The sequence below is a fragment of the Castor canadensis genome, chromosome 2, assembly GCF_047511655.1.
Source record: "Castor canadensis chromosome 2, mCasCan1.hap1v2, whole genome shotgun sequence".
In the NCBI taxonomy this organism is placed as follows: domain Eukaryota; kingdom Metazoa; phylum Chordata; class Mammalia; order Rodentia; family Castoridae; genus Castor; species Castor canadensis.
In genome coordinates this window covers 83,708,988-83,725,815 of record NC_133387.1, presented here as the reverse complement: position 1 = coordinate 83,725,815, position 16,828 = coordinate 83,708,988, and the positions used below count along the sequence as shown (strand labels likewise).

General features: G+C 42.5%; 1 pseudogene; it reads left to right on the top strand.

The window, feature by feature from the left end:
- Window positions 1-3,478: 3,478 nt before the first annotated feature.
- Window positions 3,479-4,308, top strand: LOC109679404 (dnaJ homolog subfamily B member 1 pseudogene; annotated as a pseudogene).
- Window positions 4,309-16,828: the final 12,520 nt, after the last annotated feature.

The following is a 16,828-nucleotide window of genomic DNA, read 5'->3' as shown; positions in this document are numbered from 1 at the left end:
TAGAGTCGAATGATCAGGAAAAAGCTGGCTTGGGCCAGGATCCTCACATCCCATACAAAGTGGTGTGATAGGGAACCAAGAATGAGGGGAGACTGTGGTGTTAATCCAGATGTAAGAAATTTGAAGAAACGCATAGATCAGAAATATGGAGTGTAAAGTTTCAGGCATAAAAGTCAAAGAGAAACTGCCACCTCTATCTCTCATCCTCCCCACCTCCTCTCACACAAATCTGAAACCATAAGCCACTGACCTGTTGTTGTGACGGGTTGTACTTCTGAAAAGTACGAAACATAAGAAATTTGTCTTTTATAAATTTTCTACTCAAGTCTTTATCAGTGATGCACTTGGCCTCCAAAGGAATGGAGAGCCTTCCGCTACCATCAGACAGTGAGGTATTTCTCATAAAAGAGTAACAAAGCATATCATTTTCCACGGAAATGGAACTAAAAAATAGCAATGAAATCCAACCAAGTTAACACAAACTACAAGTTCCTTATGCATATATCACCTGATATCCAAGGTTAAAGATGGAGCAAGGAGGACTAGGATATGTTCTTTCTTCCCCAGTCCTTACTTTTACATGAGTGCAAGCAAGAAGAGAGAGTCTCATTGCCATATACTCAGGGGGCGGGAAGACAAGTGTGGCTAATAGGGTTCCTTGTAACTATTTAGCTCCTTATTAATGGGAAAAGAATTTTTTTGACATAAGATCATGATAAGTATCAAAAACCCAAGGAGCAAGAGCTGGTGATGTAGCTCAGTAGTACACTGCTTACCTAGCTAGCATGTGCAAGGCCCTGAGTTCAACCCTTAGTGCTACAAAGCAAAACAACACCACCAACAAAAGAGCAAGAATTATGACTGTCTGAAAGAATGGGTCAGAGATAAGTTGCCAAAAGCAGAGACTATTGCGGGGGGGCAGGTAGGCATGACCAAATAGATGGGGCCACAAGCTAAGAGGTGGTCCCATACAGTTGATCATCTAAGATTCAAGATCAAAGAGTTTGGAAGTCAACAGGGAAGATCTGGTTCACTCTCAGGAAAGGGGTTGCTCTTTGAGACCCTTCAAGTGCCAACAATTTGACAGAGCAAGGAAAAGAGGCAACAAGAGAAGGCCTGTGGAATCACTACTGGAGAGGACCAGAAATCATAATGATAGGTGACATTTACTGTGCTTTTACTTCACACTGACCTTGTGCCAAATGCTTCCAAAGTGTCATCTCTTATAACACTGAAAACCCTAAAAAGGGAAGTTGACCACAGAGCCTTGACTTTGCACCACTCTACCTTACTGCTACCTAAAGAACCTCAAACCTCCTGAGTCCCAAACATGTCCTTCTTACATAGTAGCTCTGAGTGTTTGAACAAACGAGGTGACTAATCCTAGACCCTCCTTTAGCTGCTACAGCAAATCATTTTACAGATGCTATGATCTGCAGTGGCACCAGCACTCCAATTGTCCTGTGGAAGAATAATCAATGCCAGCTGGAAAGGAATGCAAGATCTTCGTTGAGTAACCAAAGGCCCCCAATGAAGCTGCCTGGAAGTAAGTTCATGGCAACATTTTTGGTGTTCAAAATAAAGCCAAATCAGGAAGTATGGGAAAGATAGACCCAAGATCCAAGAGGAATATTTGTTGCAACATCCTGAAAATATCTCATCTTTCAAACTTAGAATATACTGGAAAAGTGATATACTTGTCCATCTGTTCTTAAGACTCTGATTTGCTACAGGGTAAAGTTTTCCACAGTTGAGAGTTTTTTCTGGGGCTGGCAGAGTGGCTCAAGTGGTAGAGCCCCTGTCTAACAAGTGTGAGGCCCTGAGTTCAACCCCCAATGCCACTAAATAGTTACTTTTTCTCCATTTGTCCACTACCTTCTCTCATTTTTCAATATTCTCCCTTGTTCTCTTTCCCCCATTTTCCTTAAAATCTCCTATCATCCTGTTATGATTTGAATATGAAATGTCTCCCGTAGGCTCATATTTGAAACACTTAGTTCTCAAATTGGTGGCAGTATTTTGGGAGGGGGTGGAAACTTTAGGAGGCAGGGCCTAGCTGGAGGAAGTAGGTCACAGGACATGTGTCCTTGGAAGCTATATCCTGTCCTGGGCTCCTCTCTGTCTCTCTCTGCTTCCTGTCCACCATGAGGTGAAGGAGCTCCTCTACCACATTCTCCTGCTGCCACGTTTTCTACCCAAACACATGGGACCAAGTAACCATGAACAGAACCTTCTGAAACCCTAAGCCAAACAATCTTTTCCTTTTAAGTTGTTCTGTCGGGTATTTTGGTAACAGAACCACAAAAGTTGCTAATACACACCCAAAAACTTGTTCTCCAACATTTCCAAGAACCCAACAAAGTGTCCAAGATGTTAGTGTGCATCCCAGTTCTCCCAAAATAAAACTCCTAGAAGCCATTCTCTTGAAGCAAAGCCTGAAACAAGGATTCCTGAGGTTATGATTTATTCAGGAAGACCTCTCTAAAGGGGAAGGACACAAGCAGGAAGAGTCAGAAAAAGGAGCCTACGAAAGTATCTAGGCTCAGCAGTGTCTAGCTTCAGCCTGATCTCATGGCCAGCTCTAGATCACAAGATGTGTGGTAGAGCTGGTCCCCCCATGGGGTAAGAGGACCATCTTTTTGTCTCCCGTGTCAGCCAGCTCTTGGCCTAAGGAGGAACATAACTTCCCAGTTAAGCCTGCCTAACTCAGCCTGGGTCAATTCTTCCAAGAAGGGGAAAGCTCTGGCTTACTGCTTCCCACTTGTATTCCCCTGTACTTTGTCCCACGTGGGGCTTCACACTGTCTTTTACACAATTTACACTGTTCAAAGAGAAAGAAAATCTTCCTTCAGAGGTTCAAGAATACATCATTTCTCAGGTGTCGGTAAAATTATTTATTTGATAATATTAGTTTAATGTTTTTTAAAAAATGAAAGTGCACCACCAAATCTCTTCCTGACTTGAAAAATTACACAGCACAGGAAAAGTCTCTTTGTGCTTGCTTTTGCACTCCCTCTGTGTCTGTCCTCTCCTGGGGTGCAATTTGTTCTACCTCCTCTAACTCTGACATCAATGTAAATGAGGACTATTTGTGGAGATAGCCGAAAAAGGGTAAGCCATGAAATCTCTACCTTTCCTCGTTTGTGATAAGAATGAAACTGATTCTCTTCCAGCTCATAGATGGCACATGTTTCAAGTTCAGAGGATGAAGGGACAGGACCTAGGAATATTGATTAAGGGAAGGGAAAGGCAATGAATTATTTGGGTCCAGGTAAATGTATCACTAAGAAGTACAGCGTTATGGGGAGCTAGGGTCAGCAACAGCTGGTCACAGGTGGGGACCCTGGGCAAGGACTGCTCCCAGACCCGGCCCGCGGGGCGTTGCACGAGGAAGGATCAAGCTGACGTCCCGCACCCGCGCTTTGCTGCCACCGCCACCGGACAAGCACGAGGAGCTGAAGTTCAAGTGGACCGCGAGGTCTTTGACCGCTACGGGGAGGAAGGGCTTGGGGCGGCCCCAGTGGCGGTGGCAGCAGTGCTAACGGTTCGTATCTCAGCTACACAGTCCATGGAGAGCCTCATGTCATGTTCGCTGACTTCTTCCGTGGCAGAAACCCCTTCGACTCCTCTTCAGGACAGTGGAACGGGGAGGAAGGTATGGACATCCAAGATCCGTTCCTTGGTTTCCCTGTGGGCATGGATGGCTTTACCAACATGAACTTTGGACGCTCCCTCTCTGCCCAACGGCCCACCCGAAAGAAGCAAGACCCCCCTGTCACCCACGACCTCGGGGTCTCCCTGGAAGAAATCTACAGAGGCTGCACCAAGAAGATGAAAATTTCCCACAAGCGGCTGAACCCGGATGGCAAGAGCACTCGAAACGAAGACAAAATCCTGACCATCCAAGTGAAGAGAGGGTGGAAAGAAGGCACCAGAATCACCTTCCCCAAGGAAGGGGACCAGACCTCCAACAACATCCCTGCCGACATCATCTTCATTTTAAAAGATAAGCCACACAGCATCTTTAAGCGAGATGGCTCTGATGTCATTTATCCCGCCAGGATCAGCCTTCGGGAGGCTCTGTGTGGCTGTAAGGTGAACGTCCCCACTCTGGACCACAAGACCATATCCGTGGCAGTCAAAGATGTCATCAGGCCTGGCATGCGGCGGAAAGTTCCCGGAGAAGGCCTTCCCCTCCCCAAAATGCCAGAGAAACGTGGCGACCTCATCATCGAGTTTGAAGTGATCTTCCCGGAAAAGATTCCCCAGACATCAAGAACCGTGCTGGAGCAGGTTCTGCCCATGTAGCCCTCTGCGGTTCCCCCAGGACTGATCAGGGACCTTTCCTGAGGTCAGGGGCTTCCAGACCCTATCAGTTGTGTACCAGAGGGTGGGAGGGCCCCGGAGGGGCTTTTGGACTGCAGAATGCCTTCCAGAGAATATAAAACAATCTTTTTTTTTTTTTGAAATGTTATGGTATGCGTGGCTTATTTGGATGTTTGGTTTAGGGGGTGAGATTTAAATAATCAGTTTGGATAGTTTTTCCTTTTGAACTAACTGCACACCACACACAGCAAAATAGAGCAACTTGGAGCAAGGGATTTAGAGAGTTTCAAGTTCAAATCCTGGCCTTGCTACCTGCAAGGCTGTGTGGGGTCCATTTAATCTCGAAAACTCATTCCTACTATAAATGATAATATATATATATCAGGGGTAATTGAAAAATTGAGAAAATATAACAATGGAGCCTGATAAAACACTTGGTATCTGGTAGATCATTTGTTCTTTTGGTTGAAAATATCAGTGAATCACTTGTGGGTTAAGCATTAAAAGTGGAAATTTAATGTCATACTAAACAGGTGGTTTGTAAAACCCAAGGGAAGCCAGGTATCAGTGACTGATGTCTGTAAGCCTCGCTACTCAGAAGGCAGAGATCAGGAGGATTGTTGTTTGAAGCCAGCCTGGACAAATAGTTCATGAGACCCTATCTCAAAAGAACCCTTCACATACAAGGGCTGGTGGAGTGGCTCAAGGTGTAGGTCCTGAGTTCAAACCCCAGTACCACAAAAAAAAAAAGGAGGAAAAAAAGAGGAATATAATCCAGATTTAGGAGGAGACTAGACCACTGTGTTGGCTCAGGTCCTCTGGAAGTTGATGCTAAGGTGGGTAGTTGCATGAGTTTAATTGGAGTAAATGCCCATAAGGAGTGTGGGGGAAGGAGCTGGAGAAGACAGGAAAAGTTGCAGGTCTGACAACTATGGAGGAGAGGAGGAAGGAGCTGGGCAAGGAGGAACCCCGGGCTGGAGTCAGCTCTGAGAACATTTCAGACCAAGAAAGGTCTTGAACCAAAGCCTCCAGGTTGAAAAATCCCATGTCTTGCAGGAATGGGCCTGTGTTTCTGGTGTGCATGGTCATTGTTGGGGAGCATCCCATGGGAGGGTGGCTTTGGAGCAAATAAGGTGATGGATCTAGAGGAGCAGCAGGGGAGCCATCAGCCAGCCAGCTTTACTCCCTGAAGCAGGCAGTCTTAGGGAAGATGGTGCTTTCATGTCGCTGAGACCAGGAATCAAACGCTGTTGAGAAATCTGGATGCCCTCCTCTCTATATGTCTCATTTCTACTTTCATCTGTGTGTTCTTCCTTTCTTTCCAGGCTGGCCACTTCTATTCCTCCATTCATAAATTGAGAACCCACAGCTACCAGGCTTCCATCAAATGGGTCCAGCTAAGCAAAAAGTAACCAGCTCCACTCTGGGCCCAGCTCTCCATTTCTTGGGAGGAGATAATTGGTTAGGCATGAGTCATGTCCATTCCGTGTCCAGTGAGGGTAATGCCATTAACATTAATTTTCATGAAGTTGGAGGAGAGGAATAATTTCCAGAGGAGTGAAGACATGCGTGGAGACTAGCACAAAAAGACCACTCAATAAAATTCAACAGGGTAACTTAGAGAGTATGATGCCAATGGGATGGGAGTGGTGGTATACTCCTATAATTCTAGCTACTCAGGATACACAAACAGAGAGACAGAGCACGAGCTTAAGCTCCATTTCCAAGGTGGCCAGCTAGCAATGTCTGGAGTTCCCCACTCCAGGGGATACTATCACCCGTGCTTCAGCAATCCATAGAGCAACCAGTGCCCCAAGAAAGTGAATGTCAGAATAGCCCTTATTATCAAAATAGTGACTTTTTCATTAGCATGATGAGTATTAGAAATGACCTTTTATTGGTAAAAGTTACAGGCATTTGAAATCTATGGATTGGTTGAAATGTTTTAGAACTGTATGCCTTTATGCTTGAATCAGGTATGAGGCTAGTTACGAGATCATCTGCATCCCTAGAAAAGGTGCCTGACTTCTCATCCTTAAATCACCTTGGATACAGCCAAAGGTTAGGAGGATGCTGGTTTTCTGAGAGATTCAGGACTTTCTTGACCTAACAGAGCAGGTGTGTGCCCGCTAACATAGTCTGATTTGGCCTGGGTCTCACTTCCATGTTACACAGTGGTTGACTGGTGGGAAAGTCGCTAGCCTCACCCACCTCATGCTTCTTTGGCATTTGCCTTTTTGACCATGACAAGAACTTTAGGGGTGGAATGCAACTAGACTGGTTTAGATCAGGCTGCATGGTAATGAGAAAGTTACTAAATCACTGTGCTGTCCCCAAGTCTCTGCATCCCATCTGGAATTGAACTCAGGTCCTGTGAAGATAGACAGTCATTATCCTTGGGACACAAGGATTTTGCTTGCTTGCTTGTTCATTTAAATACACAAGTCTCCTCCTAAGGTTGTCACATATGAGAACAAGGGAACATACCTTGCATCCCGCTCCTTACTCCCTACCCATCACATATTCTCATGAAGAATCCTTCAATAAAGAAAGGAATGATACTGATGGAGTGGCTCAAATGGTGGAGTGCCTGCCTTGCAAGCATGAGTCCCTGAGTTCAAACCCCAGTACCACCAAAAAAAAAAAAAAAAAAACAAAAGAAAGAAAGAGAAGGCTGGAAAATGTGTAGCTCATCTCACCCTCCCCTGCAGCAGTCAGGGGACTTTTTCTGTCCTAGATCAGCACCATATCACCTTAGCCTTTCAGCAGCACCAAGAGAACTAGTGGCACACACAGCACACATTGGTTTTTTAAAGCCTGACAGGTAATGATAGTAATAATCTCCAGAGTCCTATAAATGTCTTCCCTACTATTGTGACACTGTATGGAGGAAGTGGTAGCAACAGAGAAAGGGAAACAGAAGCTGGATTGGAAAAGCTACACAGTGTGAGACCTGACCAGGTAAATAAGATGTGTGTTCAGCACAGAACTTTGCTTCACTGAACACAAAACTAAAAGATCACCAATTTTCCATTATTCATTTGCCACTTTGTAGCTTTTCTAGATCCTTGATTCTGGTTCCTGAAATCACAGCATGTTTTGGGATACGGATTAGCATCCCTGTAGAAGGTCTAAAATCCAATGAAGGAATGAAAGTAGAAAAGGGTTTTAAAGATAATTTGGCCTTAAATAAGGTAGTAACTGAGCCTGCAAAGTGAAATAAACTTGGAGCTGGTGGTGGGAATGGACTATAATTACCTATCTTGGCCTGCCTCCCATCATGAGAAACAACCCAAAGCTGTTTCTACAGACCCCCAGATTTCCCATTGAGTGTGGTCCAGTGTAGTGAGGAGAGACACAGTGAACCCATTACTTACTACCTTTGACAGAGTTCTGACATTAAATATTTTAGTCTTCATTTTTTTAGGTAAAAAAAATGGAGAGCAAACTCATTCTTTTAGCTCGTAAAATAAAAGCATAAAATGCAAACCTTTTCGTGAGTTGAATATTCAGGGTTGTACCAGAAGAGGTTGCCCTGAGGATTAATTTTCCTCAGTATTACCTACTATCAACAAGAAACCTCGTCCCCAGGTCCATGGCTGTCTATACAGTGGTGACTGGATTTGTTAAGATATATGTAAATTAGTGCAGGAAAAGACAGCCAGCTTTGCTGCAAAGCAGGGAGACTTGCAGGACTTCAGTACATTTTCAACCCTTCAATGAGCAATTGTATCCTGTCAGGTACAGTACAAAACCAGGGAAGGGATAGAACTTTCTCTCCCATCAGATCACACACAGCCAAAAAAAAAAAGTGAAAGCCTTCACTTTCCCCATTATGAGCTAAGTTGTTTCCTCTCACAGTTCATGTGTGGAAGTCTTGGGTGATGATACTTATATGTTGAGTCATGAAGTAGAGCCCATGTGAGAGGATTTGTGCCTTTATAAGAAGAGACCAGGTTGGGTGTAGTGATGCATACCTGTAATCCCAAGTACATAGGAGGCCATTTATAGGAATAGGTGGGAGAATTGAGGTCTGAGGTTGCCCTGGGCAAAAACATGAGACCCCATTTGAAAAATAAATAAAGTAAAATAGGGCTAGGGGTGTGATTCAAGTAGTAGAGTGCATGCTTACCCAGTGAAAGGTCCTGAGTTCAACCCCCAGTACTGAAGAGAGAGACAGAATGAGAGAGAGAGAGAGAGAGAGAGAGAGAGAAGAAAGCAAATTATTCCCCTCCCTTCTCCTTCCTTTCCTCCTTTCTCTCTCTCTCTCCCCTCACCTCATATCTCCTTTGTGAGGACATAGCTAGAAGACAACTGTCTACAAGCCAAGAAGAGAGCCCTCTCCAGGAACCAAAGCAGCCAACACCTTAATATTGGGTTTCCAGCCTCCAGACTAGGAGAAAATAAATTTCTATTGTCCAAACCACCCCCAAAAAATAAAAATTCTATAGTATTTTATTATGGCAACCCAAGTTGACTAAGACAGTTAAAAAAAAGAATTTCATTCTGAAACTTAAAATTTAAATGATTAGTATGTTTAAAACAATGACAATTTGAAGTTGAGTGCAAATCGCTGCTTTTAGCCAAGAAAGACAAGCCAGAGTGTGCCCCCCCCCGTGTGGCCCCCAGCATGGCCCCTGCACACCCATTGTCTGGCTGTGTCAGCCAAATGACAGCACTATAGTGAGATGACAGGAGAACAGCAAGCACACTAAAGCCTTTCTTAGAACCCAAACTCCAGTAAGCGTCAGCTGCTCGGCCCTTGTGTGCATTAGTCTGGGTGAGTTAGGTTACACTGCAGTAACAAGCCCCAAATCTCAATAGTAAAAACAACAAATTTTATTTTCACTTATGCTACATGCCCACTAAGACCAGCTGGGGACTTCGATCTGGGAGTCTACTCTTGGATCCAAGTTGGCATCCCCATCTGGAATGGTGCCCACTGATACAAAAGAAGGGAAACATCAACTTGGCAAACAATTTAGTGGCTCTGAAAACTACCCAGAAGCAGCACATGTCACTCCTGCTCACATTTAATTACAGGAAGCAACTGCATGCCGGCTCTGAACTCAAAGGATAAGGGAAAGCAGTGCTACCACATAGATGTAGAAGCAGACATATATGGTGAGCAGCTTAACGGTTCCTACCTAGTGCTTGGAACAGCAAGAGAAATGCTTTTAATCTTTTTTTTCCTAATTACTTTCTTCCTATGCCTTCCAGCTAGCCCTGCCAAGTTGCCTCCCAGAGCTCATTAAATTCTGATATTCCAAACTTTGAGTGTCCTATTTCTTTTAAATAGTGCCCAAATGACACTAGGCCAAGCCCCCATTTGCTTGCCCTGAGAAGGTGCCCTCTATCACAGAGTCTCTGTGCTAGGTGCCTTATTACCTTACTTTGGGCAGTGCATCCATGGATCTGGCTCTTGAGCTCTGCTCGGTCTTCAAAACACCTCAGCCACTCTGGATGCCTTCTGCTTCACCCAGGTGTGTGTATGGGTAGAGCTGAGACCAAGGAGAGCCTTGAACAGGAAATGTCATTGAGGATCTGGAGATACAGGAGTAATTACACTGCAGAGAGCTCGAAAACGGATACAACCCACAGCTGACTGCTCTTGGAATGCCTAGGCCCAAGCCTTCCAATGGGATCCACAGCTGGGAGCAGTGCTCTCCATCCCCATCTTACACCACAAGCTTCAACCTTTTCCCATAACAGTTGTTCCTCAACCCTGGAGTCCTTTCCCCTCAGGTTAGAGAGTGAAAGCAAAGCCTTCTTACCCAAATCAGGGGCCTGACATCAAGTCCCAATACCCATGCCCAGGTTTGCCTTCTTAGGGCACTGACTGTTGGACTCTGTGACCTCTCCCAACAGCCTTCCAGCTCACCAAAATGCTCCACCCCTTTCATAAGCTGAGCAATTTGGTAAAGGAGCTTATCTCACACGTGTGGTTTTAGCAAGACAGGATATTTGTATCATCTTGAGAGATGTGAAAAGTCCTGAAGTCTGCCTGCAACCCCGCAACTAGATGGGAATCTTTGTGGGACTCAGGCATGGGTCTTTTATTTAAAGTACACCAGGTGAACCCACTGGGTGACCAAAGCAGAAACTGCTGCGCTTTTGCCCAGAAGTTTTGGAGAAACACCAGTGGGAAAGGATTTGCTTCCAGATCAGCACCCTCACCTACACCTCCAGCCTCCAAAGTAGAAATGAGATATCTAGCATCTGATCATTTGGCATTGTCCTCATGCATGAAATGCAACCTGTAGAAAATGGCTGGCTTTGAGCTAGAGTTGTCTTAATTCATCTCTGCCTTGGGAAGGTGGCCTATATCCCTGTGGAATTAGCATTGCCGGGTCTTGCTCCGCATTTTCCTCCTATCTCCCTGGGTTTCTTCTTTTTCTAAAAGAGCTGCTTGGAGATAGATTGGAAACATCTCCCATGTCCCAGATACTTTCTCTCCCTAGTTTGCCAGAGTAGTATCAAGTGCAGGCATCAAAGCAGCTCTCTTGGTATAATACCTACGATCTTAACTTACAAATAATCTTCGAAGGCAAATAGCGTACATGTTAAGTAACACTGTGGTCCTCAGTGCTCAAGAATGCATGTTAGAAATACTGTGGTGCTTTACAATGAATGCCTGTGAACCCTGGCATGCCCACAAAAACTGATGTAATTAGCCTGGGATGCGATAATATCAGTCTTTTTAAAAGCTCCCCAAATGATTTCCTGGTTGAGAATTGCTGCTCCAGAGACCTTTCTAACCTAAATATAGTCTGCAGACCTGTCTCAAACCTGTCCACTCAGAGGCAGAATCTCTGGCAGAAGCCAAGGACCTTATCTTTTTTATTCTGGAAATTAGTTGATTAATGTATATTAATTGTACAAAGAGGTTTCTTTGTGATACTTCCACCTGTGCATGTAATGTTCTTAGATCAAATTCACCCCCTTTACTACTCATTGTTATCCCCCCATTATTTTTACAATTTAATGCATTTCATTATTCTTTTTTATTCATGCATATAAAGTACATAGATCATATCCACCTCCTCAATTGTTCGTTTTGCCCTGTCTTTCCCCTCGCATTAGCTTCACCCCAAAAAAACCCACAATCCCCTCATGTCATTTTTTTTTTGTTTTTTAGGTCTAGTTTCCATGTATGAGTGAATCATGTGATATTTGTCTTTTTGACCTTGGTTTATCTCACTCGACATGAGGACCTCAAGTTCGATTAATTTTCCTGCAAACAACATAACATTTTTCTTTATGGCCGAATAATACTCCCCATTGTGTAGATGTACCACATTTTCTTTATCTATCCATTGCCTATTGATGGCCTCAAAAAACTTAAATTCCTAGAAATAAATCTAACTAAGAAGGTGAAAGGAACCTCTTAGATGAAAACTATAAAATACTGAAGAAAGAAATTCAGTGAGACACTAGAAGATGGCTAAACTTCTCATGCTCATGGATTGGCAGATTAATATTATAAAAATGGCCCTACTACCAAAAGTAATCTACAGATTCAATACAATCCCCATCAAAATCCCAATGTCAATTTTTAAATGTATTCATTTATTCACATGTGTATACATTGTTTGGGTCATTTCTCCCCCCTGTTCTCCTCCTCTACCCTTTCCCCCTTCCCCCCTCAGTTCCAGGCAGGTCCTGTACTGCCTTTATCACTAATTTTGTTGAAGAAGTGACACAAGCCTAATAAGGAAGAGAAAGCGTTTTTGCTAGTTGAGTTGAGGATAGCTATACAGAAATATTCCTAGCATTGCTTTCGTGTACACATGTGTTATGACCCATGTTAATTCATCTCTAACTGATCTTTACACTGGTTTCTGATCCCCTGCTCATGATCACCTCTGTCACTTTAAGGTTTCTGTATCAGCTCCTCTGGAGTGGGGACATCAAACACTTTCATGTTTTGGGTTTTCTACCTATCCCCATATCTCCCGAATGTGCTCTCCCCTTGTCATGTGATCCAAGTCCAACAGCATTGCTGCATTTGCCCTAGATCTAAAGTCCACATATGAGGAAGAACATACGATTTTTGGTCTTCTGAGCCAGGCTAACCTCACTCAGAATGATGTTCTCCAGTTCCATCCATTTACCAGCGAATGATAACATTTCATTCTTCTTCATGGCTGAGTAAAATTCTATTTTGCATAAATACCACATTTTCTTGATCCATTCATCCATAGTGGGGCATCTTGGCTGTTTCCATAACTTGGCTATTGTGAATAATGCTGCAATAAACATGGGTGTGCAGGTGCCTCTGGAGTAACCTGAGTCACATTCTTTTGGATATATCCCCAAGAGTGGGATTGCTGGATCATATGGCAGATCTATGTTTAGCTTTTTAAGTAGCCTCCAAATTTTTTTCCAGAGTGGTTGTACCAGTTTGCATTCCTACCAGCAGTGGATTAGGGTTCCTTTTTCCCCACATCCTGGCCAACACATGTTGTTGGTGGTGGTTTTGATGATGGCTACTCTAACAGGGGTGAGGTGGAATCTTAGTGTGGTTTTGATTTGCATTTCCTTTATGGCTAGAGATGGTGAGCATGTTTTCATGTGTTTTTTGGCCATCTGAATTTCTTCTTTTGAGAAAGTTTTGTTTAGTTCAGTTTGGGCAACTGAACCAATGTCATTTTTCATAGAAATAGAAAAAAATCCTAAAATTCATATGGAAGCACAAAAGACCCAGATAGCCAAAGCAATCCTGAGTCAAAGGAGCAGTGCCGGATTTGTCACAATGCATGGCTTCAAATTACACTACAGAGCTGCAGTCACAAAATCAGCATGGAGCTAAAGCAAAAGCAGCCATGTGGACCAACAGAATAGAACAGAAGACCTAGAAACAACCCCACACAGCTACAGCCATATGATTCTCAGCAAAGAAACAAAAAACAGATGTTGGAGAAAAGACAGCCTCTTCAACAACTAGATATCCACAAATAGAAGACCAAAACTAGATCCCCATTTCTTACCTGTTTAAAAATTCAAGTCAAAAATGGATCAGAGATCTTAACCTAAGACCTGAAACTTTGTAGCAACATAGAGAAAACACTTATGAGCATCGGCAACTAAATAGAACTCCAATTGTTCAGGAAATTGATATCAAGAATTGATAAATGGGATTGCATCAAATTAAAAACTTCTGCAAGGACCTTATTTCTAACATTCCTTCCAGGTGAGTATGATGCATCCTAATATTTGCAAATAATCTAGAAAGCTTGTTAAAAACACAGGTACCTGTTGAAGCCCCAATATGCTGTTGAAGCCCCAAAAAGGAAAAAGATCCCTAAGCCCTACTCCAGAGGTTCTGAGCACATAATGTTATAGTTAGGCTCCCAAACCTCTATAACTTAACTCGCCTACCTCTGTGGGCAGTACTCAATTCAGGCAGTCATTCAACTGGGTTCCTTCCATATTTGCCACTCCAAAGCTCTCAGGGTAAATGGCAACCCCCACTCCCACCCCATTCATCTATTGAGTGCTAATCCTAGTACCTCAGAATTTGACTTTATTTGGAAATAGGGTTGTTTACATGAGGTCATACTAGAATGGAGTGGGCCCCCCATATAAAATGACTAGAATCGTCATAAAAGGGGGAAATTTGGGTACAGAACAGCATGCATAGAGGAAAGCTGATGTGTTGAGACACATTCAGTCTGCTGCACTACACATATCATGGAGACTCTAGACAACTCCACTGTGTGCTCATGAAGGAATTTCGTAAGTGAAAAAGGAAAATACTGCTTTGGCTTATTATGAAAATAGTTTTGACTTCATGGATCTCCCTGAAAATGTCTCTCAAGACTCCAAAGAGTCACAGAACACACTTTGAGAACCATTTCTTTCTACATCGTGCTTCTCCAGCAGCACGACATTGCCCAATAACTAAATTCGTCCATTTTCAGTCATCCCTAACATCAAGAACAGGAGCTTTGTCTTTTGTGTGTTTGAGATTTCACATATACAGTAAGCAGCCCATGTGCACGTAGCAACAAGCTGAAAATATTTAATTGTCCCATTCATTCATTTCATAGCAATGAGCATTAAGCACACCTATCCTGGGAATAATAGCACATTGGTCTCTTTCAACAAAGAACCTGCCTCACCATTCCTACTGTATTTAAATTATAAATGAACCCAGGTTTTAATTAAGGAGAGAGAACCCACTTTAGATCACCTTCTCACAGGCATCTGTTGTTAAGGCAGTAGCTCTAAAACCTGTGCTACCCTGACCCTTGTGACAATGGACTCTGTTTATGACACACTGCAGTGGTTGATTGAATCCAGCACTGGGTGCTACTCTTGGCATACCAATAATAACTCCATTCTTTGTCCTTCAGGAAGGCATGGGAAATGCAGGAGTGAAGTTACTAGGGAAATATAACCATGAATCTGCTTCAAATTTAACAAAAATAATTTCTAAACGTTATTCTACCCCCAATATATCTCCTAATTGATTGCTATATCTGTCACAACCAATCTCCTGAAGTACAGCTTCAGAACCATTAGAGAAAACAGATGTAGGGGGCAGAGAGCAACATAGCTCTCTCCTCATAGGATCACAATGTAGCATGATGGTGAAGGGTGTTGGCCTTAATAATTACAATAAGTTCCTCAATTCTCCTAGCTTCAGTTGTCTGATCCGTGAATGAAATATTAACAAAGACTAAAGGAAATAGTATATAGTCTCAAGTCTGGTTTTATATTTGAAAATCAAATATAATTCATGGTGTTAACGGACTGAAGGAGGAAAACCAAATTATCAGGTCAATAGGTACAGAAAGATCATCTGGTGAAACTCAAAAGTTTATGAGACAAAAATTCTCAGCAAGGTGAGAATAGATGAGAGCATCTCTTAGTGAAGACAAGAGAATCATCCTTAGTGAGACTGGATCCTTATTCATTCAGGTAGAAGTACAAAATCACACAGCCACCCTGAAAAGAAAACGGTTTTGTAGTTTCACATAAAGATAAATATATTCACTAATTCTTCCAGCCCTGTGTGTTTATCTAAGAGAAAGTCCACACAAAAACATGAACATTCACACACAGCAGCTCTCTTTGTAATCACCAGAAACTGGAAGCATCCCAAATGCTTTTTAACTGATGAGTAGATAAACTGTTGTAGAACTACACAATGAGATATTATTCAGTGACAAAAAAGAATGAAGTATGAATACTTGCAATGACATGAATGAATCTCAAATGCATTATGCTAAAGAAAAGAAACCAGACAAAAGCTATGCAGTGTGTAACTCCAGTTATATGGCATTTTTGAAAAGGGAAAGCTTTAGGGACAAAAAGAATTAGAGGAATGAATGTCAGGGATTGGAGGAGGGGTCAGAGGATGACTCCACAAACCTTGACTCTGAGGAATATTTTGGAATGATGAAACTGTTCTCTGTCTTGATTGTGGTATTTGTTACATGATTATAAGCACTTCTCAAATTCATTGCATGGTGCTCTGACAAGATTTAATTTTACTGTATGAAATTATACCTAACAAGCTTGATTATTTTTAATGCCATAGATTAAGATATAGAGTAATAGCATTTTTGCTTACAAGTAGAATTTTTGGCTTATACATCTGCTAGGAGACAAAAAGAGAGACAAGTTGGAATTTTTCATTGTTGTTATTTGTTTTCTTTCTAAATTAATCTTCTTTCTAAAAAGAGGGTCCATTCAAGGAACCATGATTTTCAAGGCAACATTTTCACAACAAACATGGAATGTTATTTTCCCTTACACTATTTTGGAAAAGGGGTCTAGTTTAGAGCCAATTTCTGTAATATATGATCATTTTAAAAATTGAGTTATTAACACTATAACTTCTTAAGCATAATTTGTAACTAATAGTTACAGGATCAAGCTTTTCTTAGAGGATTATATGGCAAGAGAAAAAGTAAAATTCAGGCTGAGTGTGGTTCAAGTAGTAGAGTGCCTGCCTAGGAAGTACAACACACTGGGTTCAAATCTCGGCACCACCAAAAAAAAAAAAAAGAAGATAAGTGGAATTCACTCAAGTATACGTAGGTATTAAGAGAGCATGCTTTTTTGATGAAAAATTTAACTCTGTTGGCATCTGTGCAGTATTTCTTCCATGGGGAGAGAAAGACTTAGGGATTTCCTTTAAAACTGGCTAATCTTTAAATAAGCAAAAATTTAAATATTTCTGGCCTTGTAATTTGGTCAATTTTGAAGAGAGACTTTCCATGTCAGCTTCATGTGAGGACAGAGGATAGCAGTTACTCTTTGGTCCTGTGTGTGATTAGAAAGAGAAGCTTTTTCCTTCAGGCAAACAGAGCTCACCCAGGGTGGCCCAATTTGACCAACAGATAGGAGACTGGACATCAGACTTCAACTGCCCTTCGATGGGGCCCTGATGCATGGCACAGCTGTAGGCTTCAACCCTATTGCCACTATGGAAATAGAAATTTTCACTTTGGAAAGGAAGCTCAACCCATTGCATCATGAATAAGGTGAA